Source organism: Equus quagga, chromosome 8 (assembly GCF_021613505.1).
Source record: "Equus quagga isolate Etosha38 chromosome 8, UCLA_HA_Equagga_1.0, whole genome shotgun sequence".
Taxonomy (NCBI): domain Eukaryota; kingdom Metazoa; phylum Chordata; class Mammalia; order Perissodactyla; family Equidae; genus Equus; species Equus quagga.
In genome coordinates this window covers 3,521,793-3,543,218 of record NC_060274.1, presented here as the reverse complement: position 1 = coordinate 3,543,218, position 21,426 = coordinate 3,521,793, and the positions used below count along the sequence as shown (strand labels likewise).

The 21,426-nt window shown below is 41.0% G+C and overlaps 1 protein-coding gene across 1 annotated transcript in view; it reads right to left on the bottom strand.

Annotated features, from left to right (window-relative positions):
- LOC124243860 (uncharacterized) overlaps nucleotides 1-21,426 on the bottom strand; it is a 98,252-nt gene that overhangs the window by 53,388 nt on the left and 23,438 nt on the right. The gene's annotated exons all lie outside the window — the stretch shown is intronic.

Genomic DNA, 21,426 nt, shown 5'->3' with positions numbered 1-21,426 from the left:
TTGCGGCAGCGACACCTGGCGGTCAGCCCGGCCCATCCCAGTCAAACCCCGCCGCGTCCGCTCCCGGTCGCTGGGGCCAGGGGCCCGGGGAACCCCACAGGGTCCTCCCTCCCCGGGTTCAGCACCAGACCACACACAGCGATGGGCTTATGAACTTAGAGAATTATGCAAAGGAACCTCCAACAGAACGCTGCCTTTTAAGCTTGTTTATCTTAAACATTTTAGAAAGTAGGTGGGAAAGTGGTTTAGGGTAAATTTCAGAAAGCCTGCATTATCTGCTTGGTCGAGCCAGCGTTTGCTAAGTACTATCTAAGACTTGAGAGTTATTTCTTTATATGTGATAAGTTCCCTTTATATATTATTTTTAGTTCTAAATCAACATTTTTGGTTGGTCCTGACACTAAAACTACTCTATAAAATGAATTGGATTAGATGAATCCTTCAGTTCCTTCTGAATCTCAAATTTTAGATTTCTTAATAATTTTGTTTTAAAATATCACATTAAGATGTGTGCATGGTTTTAAAAAAATCAAACTTTTCAGAAGGGCTTAAAATAAAAAGCAACTGCCCTGTTTCACCCACCCCACCCACAAGCCAATAGAAACCACAACTTTTATCCACTTCTGTTAATAATTGTGTTGGAAAAACCCTAGTCCCCAGTGGAATAAGCACCACCCCAGAAAAAGATTCGCGACCCTTTGCTCGCTCTCTCTTTTTTTCTTTTTTTAGATGTATAGAAAGAGGTCTCCCTTTCTTTGTGAGTGACCCTGGCACCTCTCAGAAGAACGGAGGCATCCAGCGAGAATTTTCCTTACACGAATCATGAGTCCCCCAGAAAGTTTTCCCTTTTTCTTGAATAATAGCTCACTTGCATTGATTTCCCAAAATATGCAGCACCAGACCCTCATGGGTGTCCCCCGGACTCCTGACTTTATACCGTAGTATTCCTCCAGTTCCCTGAGAGGGACCTTCCAGTCACAGAACCATGGTGGCAATGAGGATTTAATTACCATGAGGAATTTTAACCCTCAATAGCCATAAATTGGACCACATATACCAGATTTGATAATCAAATTTTGGCCTTTTCTTTCAAATCAATATTTGGGGGAGATATTTCCCATATGAACACAGAAAGAAATCTATCAATATAATATCGTATTAAAGATATTCTTAAACTACAGCACATTATCCAAAACGTGGAAAAAGTTAAAAAGGTAGATGGCATTTCTTTTCAATGTCGGATATGAACACTGTTTAACAGCCTGCCTATGGATTATCTAAGTGGATGTATTTGGTTGGACTCACTGTTTACTATTGATTAAAGTTAAAGATTTAGTTGAAGTTACATATTCAGTTGTAGATTTCCATCCATTAGAGGTGCAGATTTCTGCCCAGGGGGAAAAGATAATCCCAAGGTTAAGGTTTATCGTCATCTAGGACATTAACCAGTTTTACGTCTAATAGCAAATTCATTTCAGCATTTCTCCAACTGGCCACTATATAAATCTTCATACCTGAAATTCTCCTTTGAATCAATCTTCACGTCTTACTTATCGCCTTATTAATTAATTAGTTGAATGAAATCTTTGATACACTTTTTTTCACTAAGAAAAGTTTATCCATTTCTCCCACCCCCCACCCCTGCCTCTGGCAACCACCAATCTGTTCTCTTTATCTATGAGCTTAGTTTTTTTTTTTTTTTTTAATTCCACATATAAGAGAAATCATATGGCATTTGTCTTTCTCTGTCTGACTTATTTCAATTAACATACTGCCCTCGGGGTTTATCCATGTTGTGGAAAATGGAAAGATTTCATTTTTTATGGCTAAATAATATTCCTCTGTGTGTGTGTGTGCGTGTGCATGTGTGTATGTGTGTGTGTATAAACATCACAATTTCTTTATCCTTTCATCCATTGTTGGACACTTAGGTTGTTTCCGCATCTTGGCTCTTGTAAGTAATGCTGCAGCGAACATGGGGGTGCAGGTATATTTTGAAGTTAATGTTTTCATTTTCTTCAGATAATACCTGGAAATGAAATTGCTAGATCAAATGGTAGTTCTATTTTTAATTTTTTGAGGAACCTCCATACTGTTTTCCATAGTGACTGCACCAATTTACATTCCCACCAATAGTGCACAAGGAAGGGTTCCCTTTTCCCCACATCCTTGCCAACACTTCTTATTTCTTGACTTTGCTAATAGCCATTCTAACATGTGTGAGATGGTATCTCATTGTGGTTTGGGTTTGCATTTCCCTGGAGACTAGTGGTGTTGAGCATCTTTTCATGTACCTGTTGACCATCCAGATGTCTTCTTTGGAAAAATGTCTATTCAGATCTTCTGCCCATTTTTTCATTGGATTGTTTGTTTTTTGCTGTTGAGTCATGTCAGTTCTTTACATAGTTTCGATATTAGCCCCTTTTCAGATACATGATTTGCAAATATTTTCTCCCACTATGTTGCCTTTTCATTTTGTTGATGGTTTCCCTTGCTGTGCAGAAGCTTCTTAGTTCGATGTAGTCCCACTGGTTTATTTTTGCTTTTGTTGCTTTTGCTTTTGGTGTCAGATTCGGAAAATCATTGCCAAGACCCATGTCAAGGAGCTTACCACCTACATTTTCTTCTAGGAGTTTTGTGGTTTCAAGTCTTACATTCAAATCTTTAATTCATTTGGAGTTAATTTGTGTGTGTGGTGTAAGACAGTGGCCCAGTTTCATTCTTTTGCATGTGGCAGTCCAATTTTCCCAACATCACTTATTGAAGAGACTGTCCTTGTATATTCTTGGATCCTTTGTTGTAAATTAATTGACCATAAATGTGTGGGTTTATTTCTATTCTGTTATTTCTCTATTCTGTTCCATAGATCTATGTGTCTATTTTTATGGTAGTACCACACTGTTTTAATTATTATAGCTTTGTAATAGAGTTCAAAATCGGGGAGCATGATACCTCCAGCTTTGTTCTTCTTTCTCAAACTTGCTTTGGCTATTCAAGTCTTTTGTACTTCCATACAAATTTCAGGATTGTTTGTTCTGTTTCCATGAAAAATGCCATTGTAATTTTGATAGGGATTGCATTGAATCTGTAGATTGCTTTGGGTAGTATGGACATTTTAACAATATTAATTCTTCCCATCCATGAGCATGGAATATCTTTCCATTTATTTGCGTCTTCTTCAGTTTCTTTCATTGATGTCTTCTGGTTTTCAGTATATATGTCTTTCACCTCCTCAGTTAAATTTATTCCTCGGTATTTTATTCTTTTTGATGCAATTGTAAATGGGATTTTTCTTCTTAATTTCTCTTTCTGATGGTTCACTATTAGTGTATAGAAATGCAACAGATTTTCATATATTGATTTTTTATCCTGCAACTTTACTGAATTTGTTGGTTAGTTCTAACAGTTTTTTATGGAGTCTTTAGGGTTTTCTACGTATAACATCATGTCATCTGCAAATAGTCACAGTTTTACTTCTTGTCCACTTCGGATGCCTTTTATTTCTTTTTCTAGTCTAATTGCTCTGGCAAGGACTTCCAATACTAGGTTGAATAAAAATGGTGAGAGTGAGCATCCTTGTCTTGTTCCTGATCCTGGAGGAAAAGCTTTCAGCTTTTTGCCATTAAGTATGATAGCTATGAGCTTGTCATATATGGCTTTATTACGCTGAGTTACATTCCTTCTGTAACTGCCTTATTGAGAGTTTTCATCACAAATGGATGTTAAATTTTGTCAAATGCTTTTTCTGCACCTATTGAGATGATCATATGACTTTCACCCGTCATTTTGTTAAATGGTGTATCACATTGACTGATTTGCAGATATTGAACCATTCTTGTATTCCTGGAATAAATCCCACTTGATTATGGTGTATGATCCTTTTAATGTGTTGTTGTATTCAGTTTGTTAATTTTTTGCATCTATGTTCATCAGAGATATTGGCCTGTAATTTTCTTTTCTTGTTGCATCCTTGTCTGGTTTTGGTCTCAAGATAATGAGTTTGGAAGATTTCCCTCCTCTTTATTTTTTGGAAGAGTTTGAGAAGGATTGGTATTAATTCTTTGATGTTTGGTAGAATTCACCAGTGAAGCCATCTGGTCCTAGACTTTTGTTTCTTGGGAGGTTTTGGATTACTGATTCAATCTCCTTCTGCATAATCGGTCTGTTCAGATTTTCTGTTTCATCATGATTCAGTCTTGGTAGGTTGTATGCTTGCACAAATTCATCCATTTTTCTAGGTTGCCCAGTTTGTTGGCACATAATTGTTCATAGTAGTCTCGTATGACCCTTTGCATTTCTCTGGTAACAGCTGTTCACGTCTCCTCTTTCATTTCTGATTTTATTGATTTGAGTGCTCTTTGTTTGTTGGTGAACCTAGCTAAAGGTTTGTCACTTTTGTTTGTCTTTTCAAAGAACCAACTCTTCATTTCATTGATCTTTTCTATATGTTCATTTTTTATTTGCGTGGGCACCATATTTTTAACTTTTTGAAAATTATACTTTAACAACACCTGTGATGTGCTCAGTAAACATTAACTGAAGCTCATTCATATCCAGGGTAAATGCAGAATGCAGCATTCTTTGTGATGCAAATCTTTATGGAAATAATCGAAAGAAATAATGTGGTTAACAACTAGCAAACTTAAAATTATTTATTTTCTATTTGTATAATATTTAATAAAAGACACAAAAGTATTTGCTGAAAAAAAAAAAGGAAACTGCATGCATTTCCACTGTTTCATGTGCTCGACATAATTATGGAAATTTAAAAATATTTAGATTCTCATTTTAAACGTGTATTGGTAAAAGTAAGTTGATGCATAAAATGAGGGGGGAGGAGAATCTCCTACTTGTCTAGAGTTTAAAGACAAAAAATAAACAGGATAATGTATGGAAAGGACATATGTTTTGGGGTCAGTCTAATTTGGGTTCATTTCTAAGCTCTATCCTTTGGGTAAATTACTTACTCTCCAATTCTCAGGTTTTTCAGCTGTTATCACTAGATTTGGTGATAATACTTCCTCTCAGGCTGTTCTGAGGATAAGATCTTGTCTGTCAAGTGCCTGGAGCTATCTGCCAGATGGTAGGAGATCAATGCATATTAAGTAATCCTTTTGCACTCCATGCGCCTTTAAGTTTTACCTACCAAGTTGTAGCAACTAAAACTTGAAGGCTAAAATATATAGAAAAATTACTACTATGTGCAAAATTGTTTTAAAATCTTAACGCTTATCTATTTCACACATGAGCTGGGCTACAAATATTTTAAAGATTTGCTCAGGTTAATAAAAGTAATGATGCAAACCAATAAACACGTAGCCATTAAAATCTTTACTATGTATTGCACCACACTCTTTACTCATGTGAACAGGATAATTTCATGCCTTCATTATTTACTGCTGTGTAACCAATGACCGCAGCTGAAGCAGCTTAAAACAGCACACATTTATGATCTCACAGTTTCTGTGAGTCAGAAATCTAGGGACGGATTGGGCAAGTCTTCTGCTTAGGGTCTCACAAGGTTGTAATCTAGCTGTTGGCCAGGCTGTGTTCTCATCTGGAGGTCTGCCTGGGGAAACATGCATATCCCTGTTCACCAGGATGTTGGCAGAATTTAATTTCTTTCAGTTATAGGATTTATGGAAGGTAGCTTCTTCAGAGTCAAAGGGATAGCAAGTTTACTAACAAGATCAAGTGGTTAAGTTCATGAGCTCCACTTCTGTGGCCCAGGGTTCACAGGTTCGGATCCCAGGCACAGACCTAGCACTGCTCGTCAAGCCATGCTGTGGCAGCATCCCACATAAAATAGAGAAACATTGGCATAGATGTTAGCTCAGGGACAATCTCCCTCAAGCAAAAAGAGGAAGATTGGTTACAGATGTTAGTTCAGGGCCAATCTTCCTTACATTGAAAAAGAAAATAGTGTTTAGGAGCTATATCTAGAGGCACTGTGCCTGGGTTCAAATTCCAGCTCTGCCACTCACATGCTGTGTGACTTTAATGTGTTACTTCACTTCTTTGAATTTCCATATTCCTCATCTTTAAAATGGAGTTGAAAATAACAGTGCCTACTTTAGACATTTTTCTGAGAACCAAGTTAATTGATACACACAAACCATTCAGTGATGGGCTGACCTCCCCGTTTACATAGTAAGTCCTATGTAAGTGCTTGCCGTGACTATATTCTTAGCTATATGTCGACAATTTTGATTATGTAATGTCTAGACTCTGTGACATCTATTTGATTCCTTAAGGTCATTTAGCTTATTTCCCGTTATCAGCAAAGTTCCGAATGGCTGAAGGGGCTGGATCGTTAAGTTAAATATAGGAGAGAGAGCACTCCTAACGCTTCAGTGATGCATTAGTGATGGGATAAAGAGAGCTGATCCTGATCTTCCTTTTTAGTATGATTCTGAAAGATACCCACACATACATACACATATGATACATATGCACGTGTCTCATGCATTCATTTGTGCAAAATAATAAAGGCAGATTTAATACCACTACGACTAGCAAAATGCACTCTACCGTGAGTCACGAAAATAGTGATGCAAATTTAAATAGATTGTCTCACTTTGATTCTGATCACTCTTTTTTGGGGTACAATATAATTTTTCGTGATATAGTCTTCTCCACTGAGTTCAGCTTCACAGGAAATTGTATACTAGATCCTGACATTATTTTCACCAAATAATGAGTTATTATTTGTAAGCAGAGCCTATGAAATTAATATTTCTTGTGCACCTAACATATGCAAAATGGCAAAAGACATAGAATAGACATAGAATTTTCTATTATTTTGAAAACCATTAAATTATTTCTGGTACCAGAAATAATTATTCAATTATAGTCAGTTTTTTCCATTACTGATACCTATATATTTTTATTGATTATCTATTTGATATAAATGTCCTCAAGTATAATTCTTAATAGAAAAAGGCCCACCTGAAAAATATTTGCTGAAAATAATGAATAATATGATGTTTCAAATCTCATCAAGATCTGCCAAATGGTAGCACCTTGACTTAATTCTCAGTTCCTTCTAAATTATTTACAATTATTATATTAAAATTCTTCAAGTTAGTGATTTTATTTTGGCAATTTTTGACTCTCTGAGAGAGCAAGTGTGTAGAGCTGTAATTCTGTAACAAAGGCGAGTAGATAATTGCAGAAATGGGAAAGATTATAATCTGCCCTCTTCAGGCTTAAAACATGGGATCCTAAAATCCTAAATCAGGGTCTTCTTTCCTGGGGGTGGAGGTGGGAAACGCACTCTTCGGTAGACTGAGCTGGGCTGGGGCCGGTGTCTTTCATTTGGGCTTCAATACACTGGCCGTTGCAAGTTCTGTGTGGAACAACCCCAGAGCTCCTTGGAAAGAAGCCTCATGTCACAATCCTTCGAGAATCGATGGGCTGATGTCTGTGGCCAACTCTTCCTAAAATACCTTGCTCTGCGCTTCTCCAGATCTTTTCTCTAAACTGGAGATTTACGGCTCTTAGCAACAAATGCCATCATCAGTATGCGATGGATGAGAAAAATAAGTGAGTTGCACACATGATCATAGCTACTTGGAAAGAAAAAAAATGGGCATTGGGCTTTCCCTCCAAAGACAGTGGTGCCCAGCAAACATATTTGCAGGCCTGGTCTTGAAACACATAGTAATAGAACCTACATTTCAGGGGCTTGAGAAGGATGGGGAGGCAGCAGGCCGACCGGGGCTGCCCTGGTCCCCACTCGACCTACTAATCCTAAATTACACTTTTTTGCTCTGCTATTTCAACAATCTGCTTGACATTAATATCTATTAATTTGCTAAATGTGGAAGTCCAGATCCTTTCCATGAAAGAAAAAAAATCATGGAAAAGTCAAAATAAATTCAAATTTAGCAGTTTAGCACAATAAAACTCAAAATCACATACCCTTTAAAATTGTCATGATATTCTAAGTCCCCGGCAAAAGAACTTCAAAACGGAAATGTCAAAAGCAAATCAATTAAATATACTATTGAGGAAATAATCCATTTTTAAAGTTCAGGTAATTCAAACCATATACATTTATTAAGAGCTGAAAATACATTCATGTCATAAGTGTAATTAAGTACTGAAATAACCATGTAGCTTGATATTGTTTGAATATCATGTTGGTGACTCCCAAGTGTGTCCCTGAGCCCCTGGAGGAAGGAACCCTATTGTCCTACGTCATTCTGTCTCTCTAGGTGGCAGTTCTTCTAGGTATAAGGCACAAGTCCTTCCCTGAACGGATTGAAAAATTCCTCCTCCTTCCTACTTCCTTATAAAGCCCTATCAGCCCATTCTCTTTAGATTCCTCCAGCATTAAATAAGGTGTTACGTGGTAATGATAAAAATAATTATGTGGACCATCATTGTGCTACAAAACATACTTTTTTCTATTTCAGTGCAATATATTTAGCTTATCCACAGAAAATAAGACAAAAAGAATATTTTTGCCTTTTGCCAAATGACACTGCCTCCCTCTCAAATAGGAATTGAAGGTGTGACTGACTCATTGTACCAGAGAAGAGAGGTTCTGGAAACCCTAGGGGCAATGTAAATAGCATCCTAAATAGTGAGCGAGGAAATGGTGAGTCATTTTCTAAGTTGGAAAATCACTCTAATTATGTTTCTTGTAAACATAACTGTATAAAATCTATCGAACCTCTCAGGTCAATTTTTACAATGTGTTTTAAAGCAGAGCCTTCGCCATCACAGACGAAGGTCCTTGGCTTTTGTGCCTTGAGGAAATTACAGGACAATCTGATAAGGATGACGTGAGCTAGCAGAGGTCATGCTTCCAGAAGCTTGTGTGAAGAGAATCTCAGAAGGTGATAGCGAGTGAGACCCAGAGAGGATCTGCTCCAACCCCTCCCACCCTCTCCCCTTCCCTTACGTCCACATTTATAAGAGATGGAAACTGAGGCTGAAATGAGTGAGGCCTGAGGAAGCCCAGAACTTAAAATACTAAAATTCAGATCTCTCCATAGTCCAATTAGAATAGACTGTAAAGTCTGCGGGATGGTTTTAGGAAGAAATTCAGGAACTTTTTCTGGAGATTGAGCCTTGAGCCTACAAACTAAGGGAGCTTGGCTTTTCCCAAATTGTGGTAAATATCATAGATACAAGAAATATGCATTCCATTCACCTCTAATTAATAAGACAGATTCCTTTAGTGATTAGAAATTGTTAAATATTGTTACAGAAAGGCATTGTTTCTGCAGCATCTCGTTCAGACAGACAGCGATGGGTGGAAAGAGCCCTGGGGATTGAGGCTGCTGGACACAGGGCACATCTCCTTACCAGGAAAATCAAGGATTGGACGAAATAACCTCCAAGCTCTGTTTAACTCTACAATTGCACAAATTTTAAGATTTTTCACATCTTTGGTCATGAGAAAAATGAGATAACTAAATGAGTCCATTAGAGCCTTTAAGATCTTCAATAAATCAATCTCAGAGACAGAAATGTTTGCCAAAAAACATGTATTTTAACTCCCAGAAGTATCAAAAATTGACCAACAATATTTGCTGAATATTATTAAACACTTTAAACCTTTGTATTAGAAGTCGATGTTTTCTCCTATTTTTACTCTCAATACCACTGTTGAATCTGCTTTAATGTTGGCATGCTCTTTTGAGGAGAAAATCCATTCTTTCATGTCCAGAAACATTTGGTTAGAGACCTTTTTATAATCTCCTCATTGGAACACGGTTCAAAGTCTACTGCATTTCGGTAATTATTTGCCCTCCATGAAAACATAGGCATTAATCAGGTATTAGTATAAATTCCACACAAAATGCAAACCCTTTGTAGTCAGCACACTTCCTTAGAATATTTCACAAAGAGTTCGCCTACAGCCTTAAAAAGGAGGACAGGAAAAACGCCAGTTGCAGCCTTCCAGCTCTCCTGAGAGGCTCCCTGTCAGAAATTGCTCGAGGAGAGGGGAATAAGGGGTAATTTTCCTTTAAAATGGAGAGGAGTTTCTTTTAGAAAGGAAATTCCCGAGGAAGTTGTTTGAAAACAAATAACTGTTCAGGAGGAAGCCAGCAAAAGGTGGGAAGAGCCTCTCTTTGATTCCTCAGTCTGTGTATTTGGGCCGAGACGCAGACAACATTTTATGCACATATTAATAGAATGCTAATGAGCCTCCTGCGAGGGCAGTGGTATTTGACACTGAGTATTGTCAACAGAAAGGCTTTTGGGTGTATTTTTTTTTAATCCCATCAAGGTACCTAGAAGGGGGTGGGGCAATGTTGGGGAAGGCAGGAGATCCTGGTGTCTGGGAATGAATTCCTGGTTTGACTTCCAGTGGGGTGGAGAGCAAAGTGATTTATGGAATTATCTCCACATCAAGGAGTTTTCTGGAAGGTGTAAACCTGTCCTTCAAAGTCTTCAGGTGGCTGTATTTACTTAACCCCATTCTCCTCCCCGGGAGCAGGGGTTCTCAAACTTGCCTGGGCCCCAGAATCACCTGGAGGGCTTCTTGCAGCAGTTTGCACCCCACGCTTTGATTCCACAGGTCTGGGTGGGGCCCGAGACTCTGCATTTCCAACGGGTTCCCAGGGAACGCCCACGCCGCGGGTCCAGGGATCACTCTGGGAGACCCACTGCTCTCAAGCATTCATTTTGCTTCTCAGATACGCCAAAGCTTTCACGGTTCCCAAAAGGGGGGCAGCAAACTGGAGCATTCACTACCTGTGGGATAAGGAATTATGCGCCTTCAGCGCAGTGGAAGGAAACCCATGAAGCTCCACTGGGTGAAACCTGTGGGGTGGGGTGGGTGGGGTGGGGTGAAGGCTCGGAGGTAGAGGAATCCATGCTTTCCAGCCCGGGTGTTGTGTGGTTGTCTTTTTTATACAGAGTGTTCCCTGGCAGAGTTAGAAAAGCCATTAACCACAGAGTATGCCTTGCAGTGAGCTGTAGACACACTCAAGAGAAATTCTAATTGCTTTCTATTCACGCATCCTTTCACTGGTTCGAAAATGTTTATTAAATTCCTCTTCTGTGGCTGGCACTGTTGTGGGCTTTGGGGAAACATTGGGGAACAAAACTGATAAACTCCTTCATGGAGCTTCGGTGGGGGCAAACAGAAACAGAATGAGTCAGTAATCCCATAGCGTGTTAGAAGGTGACTGGGAAAAGCAGGGAAATTTGGGGAGTGTGGAGCAGGGAGCCACCGAGAGGGCAGCTAAGCGGCTTGGCCAGCCGCGTCCATCACGAGGCGGCAGGTGAGCACGGATGTGAAGGAGGCGAGGGAGGGAGGAGGCAGCCCTGAATTGGGATCTACCAGGATGCTCAGGAGGCAGCCAGGAGGCCAGACGGTGAGTGGGCCGGACAGGGAGCCACTGGCCCAGACTGAGTGTGGCTGCTGTGTGGATCAGACCACAGTGGCCCAAGGTGGAGCAGGGCCAGTAACGAGGGTGTCACAGCTGTCCAGGGGAAGGCGATGCTGGCTGGGGCCGGGGGGAAGGCGATGGAGCGACAAGGTTCCGCATCCACTGAAGAGCCGTGAGATTTGTATATGGAGAGAGAGGAAGTGTTGTCAAGGGCGATCCTGTTTTGTGATTTCCTTAGTACAAGCACTCAAGAATATACCCAAAGGAGTCAGTGCATGATCTGTTAGAGAGGGTACTATTTCTTAGTGCCTCCCTAACAAAGTAGCACGAGCCGGTGGCCGGGAACAACAGAGGCGGATCCTCGCACAGTGCTGGAGGCCGGAAGTGCTCCCTCCGAAGGCTCTGGGGAGGGGCCTCCTTGCCCCTTTCAGCATCTCGTGCTGTAGACCGTCTCTGGCATTCTCTGTCTCTGTCCTGACATGGCCTTCCCCTCTGTGCATGTGCCCAGATGTCCCCTTTTTATGAGGACACAAGTCATACTGGGTTAGGGACAACCCCACCCCAACTCCAGCAGGACCTCATCTTAACTAATTACATCCTCAATGACCCTATTTCCCAAGAAGGTCACATTCTGAGGTCTTGGGGTTAGGATGTCAACGTACCTGTTTTGAGGGGACAGTTCAGCCCGTGACAGAGAGCTTATTTACAACCCCCAGATAGAAGATTCTCAAATCCTCTGTGGGTGCACTTGTTCACTGTCCCAGGCTCTCCCTCCACCACCTCCGCAGGGCCTCTCAACTGCCCCGCATGAGGTCTAGCTCCAACAGTCACCTGCCCAGGGCAGCTGATAAATAGGCATTTTGTTGCCTGTGACCCATGCTGGGGTTCTCTTTGAATGTGATGTCTTCCCACAGCTTCACAAAAGTGCCCCGGCCTGTCATTTTGGGAGATAGGAGCATTTCAGACATATCCCAGCTGCCGAATATGCTTTATTAAAAAGAAACCCAATATAACTACAATTGAGGACACCCTAACAGCAATAGGCAAAGACACATGGAAGCATTCAACTGGGAATTATTAACTATGACCTTGTTAACAGTCTGCTGCTAAAACTCTCCTGTGGCTCGTTATCTGACCCAGAGTAAAAGCCAGCGTCCTTTCCAGGTCCTATTGATATCGACCCTGATGTCAGTTTCCCCACATTAAACCCAGCATATATGGGGTTAAAACTAAAACACTCATTCCCTGCTTACTCTCTGGCTTCCTGCCTCCAGAATCCACTATCCTCCATGGAGACAGACACCATCAAGGACAAGCACCTGGACCATCTCCTCCCCACAAAGAGATACGGGCTGGTGGGAAAGCTGCTGACCAGCAAGGTCATGAGCCCCCTCCTCTCTGCAAGTGTCTCAAGGCCAAAGACAGGCTGGTGGGAAAGCTCCGACCAGCAAGGCCGTATGCTCCCCCTCCCCTACCTAAAACCCCAAATAAAAACCCTTCCTTTTGGCTTTTCGGGGAGTTTGGGATTTCAGCGTTAGCTGCCCTCTCTCCTTGCTCAGCACTGTGCAAAATTAAAATTCCTACTTTCTTCCACCACACCCGGTGTCAGAGATTGGCTTGCTGCACAACAGGTGAGCGAACTCATTTCAGGTTCGGTAACACTATAAGCACATTATCCGCACCCCTGTCCCCTGCCCACCACGTCTCTGCCTCTCTACCCTCCGCACCCATTGATGTCTTTGTTGTTCCTCACACACTACACACCCCAGGGCCTTGGCACTTGTTGCTCCTCTGCTGAAATGGTCAGACCCAGAGACCCATAGGGTCGTCTTCCTCTCCTCTTCAAGCCCCCCATGATGGTTCCATTTTAAATCGCAGCCCTTTCCCCAGCACCCCAAATATCCTTTAACCTGCCCCATTTATTTCATAGCATGTATCCCTTCTGATCACACCACCTAATTTATTTATTCATCTTTGTGTTTTATTTTTTATTTTCTGTCTCTCATCGGTACAAAGTGGACTCCCCGAAGGCAGGGATGTCTCTCTCTCCCTCACCAGACACGTGGCAGGCTAGGAGACGCTTAATAAATATTGGTTGAATGAACGAACTGAAAATATCTGCTCCATGAAAACATGAGGTTACTTGAGAGTAGACTTTCCCTCCAAAGGCGTCAGTTAATTGTCCTTAATTGTTTTATTTTCCACAGGAGCTTCTTTTCCAAAGCTGCTTTAAGCGTGCACTAAGCTCGAGGAAGCAGGAAACAGACAGATGCAGCTACTCCCCAGCGCTGAGACGGAACAGACTGGCCAGGACTCAGCCCGGCATGAAGATCCGCTGGGTGGCACAGCAGAGGTGCAGAAGGCAGCCACACAGGTGGCAAGTCCGGGGGCTCAAAGCAGAAATCTGGACGGGAGTCCCAGCTCCGTCCCTTCCTATGGGGCCCTGCATGCGCATCTTGGCACTTGAAGCCTTGCCTCCTTGTCTGCAAAATGATTAAGTGAGATAAACACGGTCATCCTCATTGCTCCCTGATTTCGCATCTGCAAGTTTGCCTACTTGCTAAAAAAGTATTCGTAACCCTCAATTCCGTGTTTGTGGGACTCCTGATCATTTGTGACATGGGCAGAGCAGCATAAGATCTGAGTCGCTCGGCGTGCACGTTCCCAGGTGAGGCCAAAGGAGGCTGTGCCCTGCCTTCTTCTTTCAGCTCGCATGCTCCATGCATGTCCTTCTGGAAGCCTATTTAGTGCCATAGCTTTTTTGCATTTTCGTGTTTTTTCTTGATGATTTCCCTGTCTAACGTGGCCCGCCAGCCTAGTGCTGAAGTGCTGTCTGGTCCTCCTGAGCACAAGAAGGCTGCGATGTGCCTTAGGATGGAGAAGATCCGTATGTGAGATAACCTCACTCAGGCATGAGTTCTGTGCTGTTGGCCATGAGCTCAGTGTTAAGGAATCTACTAGATGTGTTAAATAAAGCGTCTTTACACAGAAACACACATCAAACAAGGCTGTGTGTTGGATCAGTTGATGAAAATATTGGGACCAGAGGCTCAAACGAACTTAACTGTATTTCTCCTAGGAACAACGCTTCAGTATTCACTTGTCCAGGGTCTGTGGAGACTTTATAGAACATAACAGCTGTGGAGAATGAGAATCGACTGTATTTTTTCCAGACATCCACACCTTGTGCGGACAAGGCTGAGCTGATCTTTTTCTCCTTCATCTGCGAGCCTGCTCAGCCCGGCATAGGCTGGTGCCAGGTGTCAACACGTGTTGTGATGGAATAAATCAATGAATGAGAGCCTTCTGTGAATTTCAGGGTGCTCTCCAACATTTAGAGACTCCCCATAAACTAAAATCAGTAAGCATTTCTCCCCTTCTTTCTTTTCTTGACATCATTTGCTTGTACAGTTGGATTCCCACAAGAGCCCACTACATCTCTCCAAACCACCTGTTGTTGACTGGAAAAACCACAAAGATTTTTTGTCTATTCTGCAGTCTTTTGGTGCATCAACCTTTTTCAGCAGTTGGCTGAGTCAAAAACAACACATCTATTTGGACACCCATGTTCATAACAGCATTATCCACAATGGACAAAAGGTGGAAGCAACCCCCCCAAGTGTCCATCAAAGGATGGATGGATAAACAAAATGTGGTCTATAAAGACAATGGAATATTATTCAGCCTTCAAAAGGAAGGGAATTTTGACACATGCTACAACATAGATGAACCCTGAAGACATTACCCTCAGTGAAATAAACCAGTCACAAAAAGACAAATACTGTATGATCCCACTTACATGAGGACCCTAGAGTAGTCAAATTCATAGAGACAGAAAGTAGAATGGTGGTAACCAGGCGTTGGGGGGAGGGGAGAATGGGGAGATGGTGTTAATGGGCACAGAGTTTCAGTTTTATAAGATGAAAAACTCTTTTTTCATACTTAAAACTCTTTTTTAGAGTTATGGGGATGTATGGTGGTGACGGTTGCACAATAATGTAATGTTCTCGGTGCCACAGAACTGTACACTTAAAAATGGTCATGATGGTAAATTTTTTTTCTAAGGAACTTTTTGTGTGTGTGTGTGAGGAAGATTGGCCCTGAGCTAACATCCGTTGCCAATCCTCCTCTTTCTTTGCTTGAGGAAGATTGGCCCTGAGCTAACATCTGTGCCAGTCTTCCTCCACTTTGTATGTGGGATGCCACCACAGCATGGCTGATGAGTGGAGTAGGTCTGTGCCCAGGATCCAAACCCATGAACCTGGGCCACCAAAATGGAGTGCGCAGAACTTTAACCACTCAACCATGAGGCTGGTCGCATGATGGTAAATTTTATATGTATATTTTACCATAATTTTAAAGTTTTTTAAGAAAGGGAAAAAACCTCATACAAATGAATATTCAACAAAAATGAATAGTATGATTTAAAAAGTTACAGAAGTAAAACTTACCCAGCTGGACGTGTGGAGAGAGGAGGTAGAATTTTTTACAAATTTGTTATTTCTCTACTTTCTTGAGCTAAAAGAATCCTCTGACCTCTTGCTCTGCTTTTTCACAGCCTCCACAATGTAGCAGGCAGGGCTTATTTTGGCTCAGGCCCTCTTGTTTTGACTGTGGCCCCAGGGCCTGAAGTGCTGATTGCATCACCAATAGTCGGTCAAGAAGACCAATGAGTGCCCAGGCTGTGCTGGGAGCACACGCGGAGGTCAGCTGTTAGCTCAGGATGCTCCAAGGGGAGAGTTCCAACTTATGAGCTCTCAACCACAGGGCTTAACACCTGGGTTGTACTGCAAAACCTTTCAGAGTCAACTCTTGCTTGTGACCGTAGGCTCAAATTGCATTCATCATGGACCCTAAGGAGCTCCCCCAAATTCATGGAACCAGATTACTTGGGTAGTAGCAACTAGCATGAGCCACAAAGCTAGCAAAGTTCAAAAAGCAGTTTTATGTGTGTGTGTGGATCGTATTGGGAGTAGATGAAAAGGTTTCTGAATAGGATTGGATGGGGCGGAGGTAGAGGGGTGGTAGACTCAACCTTCCTGTGGAAGGTTGGTAGTATGTAGTATGCTGTATTTTGAAGAAAGAAAAAACTAGAGGTTAGGTCCTTCATCCCAAATGTCTCTGGCATCATTCTAAAAACACTACTAATTTGAGATTTATTTCAGCTAGAAAGCAGCTTCATACACACACACACACACACACATCCATGCACAGAAGCCTATGTGAGTGGAAATGTCTTTAATTAGACTTTTTCTTCCTAATACTGAAACCAGCAAACAGTTAGCCATTGATGATTACATAGCTAGGAACTAAAGGTTTTTTTCCTTTTTGCAATTACTGATTATAGCATTTAGTTCTTCCCCTGCCCGCTGTTAACTGTGCTGTTTAGGCAACATGCTGTCTGGCTCCCACTAGATTCATAGAGATAACATCTCCCCGGAACCTGGGTCACCATGGTAATGGGTATGTGAGCTGTTTTTCAGAAATTAGAACCCCTTGTCCACTTCAGGCTGGTTGAGACCACCAACTCATCAGCTGGGCTGCACAGATGCCCAATAAATGACCTTTTGATATCAGGAGGCTGAAAACTCCACCCTCAGATCATGCTGATGCCGCCATTTTGTGAACATGGGTCCTATGAAGAGCCATGGAGCCTGACTACGCTTGCACAGATCATCAATTACCTCACCTCTCCTCACCTCCAATCATCTATCTCCACATTCAGACCACCTTGCTCCCCATCCCATAAACATCCCTGAGTCCCCATTTTTGAGGAGGCAGATTTGAGATTCATTCTCCTGTTTCCTCACTTGGCTGCCTTGTAATTAAACCCTTTCTCGGCTGCAATCTCATCATCTCGGTGTTTGGCTTTCAGGGTGATGGGCAAAAATGAACCTGGTTTGGTAACAATGCCTACCTAAAATTAATCAACTGAGAAGGAACCTTGAGCTAGCAAGGAGAAAAATATTAGAGCTTAGATAGGTTGGAGATGTTTAGGCAGCCTCTCTGGGGAACCTTGAGAAAGGGAATTAGGAAGAAGCCAATCATGGTCAGCCTCTACTTCAAAATGGCACAGAGGCCTGCCCAGGGGCAGGGCTGGACCCTGGGCCTGAGGACTGTAAGGGAGAGGGTGGCAGGGTCTGGCGAGACCTTATTCAACCAAAGACAGTGAGGAATAATAACAGGCCTGGAGCTGAACATTGGCTCTGCCACCAGAAGTGTCCTGGTCACTTCTCCAACCTCTCTGAGCTTCTAAGTTCTCATCCAGGAAATGGGTCTAAGTAAAAACCAACCAAAAGGGCTTTTCTGACAACAAAATGCAATGAAGTTACTTCCTAAAGCACATTAAAGGCAGCAAACAAGAGCCAATGTGAAAGCACAATGAACAACAGGGTACCTTTCTCTTCTGATATTCAAGGTCCTGTTGAAAGTCGAGAGCATGCATTTTCATCTGTATCTGTTGCTTCTCCATTTTCTCATGGAGCAGATTCTTGGACGTCACATACATAGCATTTCTTAGTCTGTGCTTGTCCTTGTGGAACTCAAGGTCGTGCTAATATTCCGTTACAGAATTAGGAATTAATCAAAAGAATGCCCACAGCACAAGGGAATTTTCCTGGGAGATAGATTGTCCTATATTTTGATTTGGGTAAAGGTTCACAGATGTATAGAGTTGTCAAAAGTCACTCATTGGCACACTTAAAATGTGTGAACTTTATTGCGGGTAAATTACACCTCATAATGTTGATTAATTACATGATTTTTAAAAATAATAAAATAAAATATGTCCCTACCCTCCTATTCTATGTCATAGATGATTCTTCAGTTAAGAAAAGTTCTGAGTTCTATATGGACAAGCCTTAACTATAAGGAAATAAGACTAATATCCATAAGCAGGCATGAAAACCAGCCATCTTATTTTAGGATTGCATAGTCAAAAACTGAAAAAATGTAATGTAGTATACGATCTATTGCCATGGATAATTTAGAATCAGAACTAGATTTATCCCTTTGACTTAATCTTGAAAAATTACATATTTGGGACCAGGAAGCAGATAGAAGAAAAACTAGTGTATGCACAGATATCTTCTGACCACCTGTGGCACCTCTTTACCCTCATTCAGGGCAAATTAGGGGGAAAGACTTGAAGTCTTCACTTTCCCAAACTTACAACACTTTTTTTCCTAATAGCAGGCTGCAGAAACAAAACTTGACTGTGGATCCACCAAGCCCATGAATACTCTTATCCAGAAAAGAAGTATTTTGTCTTAGATCAAATTGAAACCGGCTCAACACAAGGTTGACATAAGGGAAGCCATATTGTAGAAGAGAGACCGTGTCGTAACTTTGAATGACCTCTGACCAACTAACCCAACTGGATTCACACCCTCCAGGAGATCCACCTGTTCTGTAGATGTTACGACCCCTGCTAGTGCTTATATCTCCCAGCTGCGATAAGACTATAACTTCGTTCTTTTGAGATCCTTAGGAATGTGATGACGCCCAAACAGAAAGTCTATGCTGATAGCCATCATCAACGACAACTCAAAGATCTGGTGAAGGGAACTCCCAGTCTGTAACAGCAGAGGGTCAACATTCCTAACCCCTCCCCTATAACCCACTGGCTTGTATAACTGCTTCAAGATTCTGTGCCTCCCTTAAGATGGTTCTTTTGGACATTAGTCAGCCATCTTCCCTCTTGCTAGCAAGCTGCAATAAAGTGCCCTTTCTCTGCCATCATCTCACCTCTTGACGATTGGCTTTTGTCCCGTGGTGAGCAGATTGTGCCCTCTGTGCAGTAACGAAAACTTTTTCTTAACATCCCTTTCAGAGGTGGGAAGAATCACCATTATTTAAATCCAAATAAATAAAGTTCAAGGAGCCAATTGTGTCAATGCACTTTAAATTCCTACTGCTTTTGTCCCTTTTAATCCTTTCACTTCAGAGGAAATTAATCTCAGTGATTCCGTTGTGATCAGAAGACAAATTCTGTGTGATTTCAATTCTTTTGGATTTTTTAAGGTTTGTTTCATGTCCTCCCAGGGTATGGTCTGTTCCATGGGCACTTGAAGGAATGTGTGTTCTGCCGTTGTTGGGTGGAGTGTTCCATACATGTGAATTCCATCTGTTGGTTCGTGGGGTTGTTGAAGTTGTCTCTATTCTTGGTGATTTTCTGTCCACTTGTTCCACCCATTGTTGCGAGAGATGAGTTGAAGTCTCCAACCACAATTGCGAATTTGTCTATTTCTCCTTCCACTTCTATTCATTTTTGTTTCACATATTTTGCAGCAGAACAAAGGAAATTATGCAGATAAGAGCACAAGTCAATGATCTTAAAAACAGGAAAACAATAGACAAAATCAGTGACACAAAGAATTTGTTCTTTGAGAAGATCGATAAAACTGACAATAAAATCTCCAGGCCCACGTGGTTGCAATGCAGCATATGCATTTTCATATATTTAGGATTGCTATGTTTTCTTGGTGGATCAACTGTTTTATCACAATATAACATCCTTCTCTGTCACTGGCAATTTTCTTTGCTCTGAAGTCTAGTTTACCTGATATTAACATAGTTACTCCTGATTTCCTTTGATTAATATTTGCATGACATATCTTTTCTCCATCCTTTTACTTTGAAGCTGCCAATATTATAATATTTACAGTGAGTTCCTTGTAGAAAGCATACAATTGGGTCATGTTTTAAATCCGTTCTGATGATCTCTATTAATTGGTGTATTTAGACCATTTACGTTTAATGGTAATTAATGATTTTTTTTTTAGGGCTTAGGTCTACCACTTTACTTTTGCTTTCTTTTTTTTGTTTCTCTGTTTCCTTTTCTCCACCTTCCTGTGAATTATCTGAACCTTTTTTAGAATTCCAGTTTGATTTAACCATAGTGGGTTTTTTTGTTTTTGGGTGTTTTTTTAAAGATTTTCTTTTTCCTTTTCCTCCCCAAAGCCCCCTGGTACATAGTTGCATATTTTAGTTGTGGGTCCTTCTAGTTGTGGCATGTGGGATGCTGCTGCAGCATGGCTTCATGAGTGGTGCCATGTGCACGCCCAGGATCTGAACCGGTGAAACCCTGGGTTGCTGATGCAGAGCATGCAAACTTAACCACTCGGCCATGGGGCTGGCCCCAACTATACTGTTTTTGAGTGGATCAATTTACATAGCTTATTTAGTGATTGTTCCAGGTATGACACTATGTATATAGAATGTATCAGAGTCTCCTGGCGGTGTCTTTGTACAGTTTGAATGAAGTATAGAGACCTCACCTCCCTTTAAGGTCCCTCCCCCCCCCGCTTATAAAATAATTGTTTCAAATATCTCCTGTATGCACATTTAGAACCACATCAGACGGTATTATACTTTTTGCTTCGACCATCAAACATAATTTAGAAAACACAAGAAGAGAAGAAAACCCTACCATATTTACCCACATTTTTTTTCTTATTGTGCCCTTTCTTCTTTCTTCATGTTCCAAGGTCCTTCTAATATAATTTATTTCATTTTCAGAGAACTGTCTTTAGTGATTATTTTGGAGTATGTCTGAGGATGACAGATTCTGTTCATTTTTCTTTATCTGAGAAAGTCTTAATTTCCCCTTCATTCCTGAAGGATATTTTCACTGGGTATAGGATTCTGGATTTCAATGTCTGAAAACAGCAAAGGCCACGTCATTCTGACCTCTGTGGTTTCTGATGAGAAGTCATCTGTTAATCTTATTGAGGCTCATTTATCATTTTTCACCATTAGGCATGACATAGTAATCAAGTTAACATTCTTCTATGCTTATTTTATGTAGAGTTTGTTTTAATCAAGGATAAATTCTGAGTTTTATCAATTTCCTTTTCAACATCATTGAAATCATATATTATTTTCTCATTTGAACTAATAATATAATGAATTATATTATAATAGTATATTTTCTAATATTGAACCACTTTGTCTTAATAAAAATCCATCTTGGTTACATATTATTGTTTTCATATTCTTTTTATATTTTGATGGATTTTAATAGAAAATGAGTCATAATTTTTTAATATATTTATAAGATCAGATTGTTAAT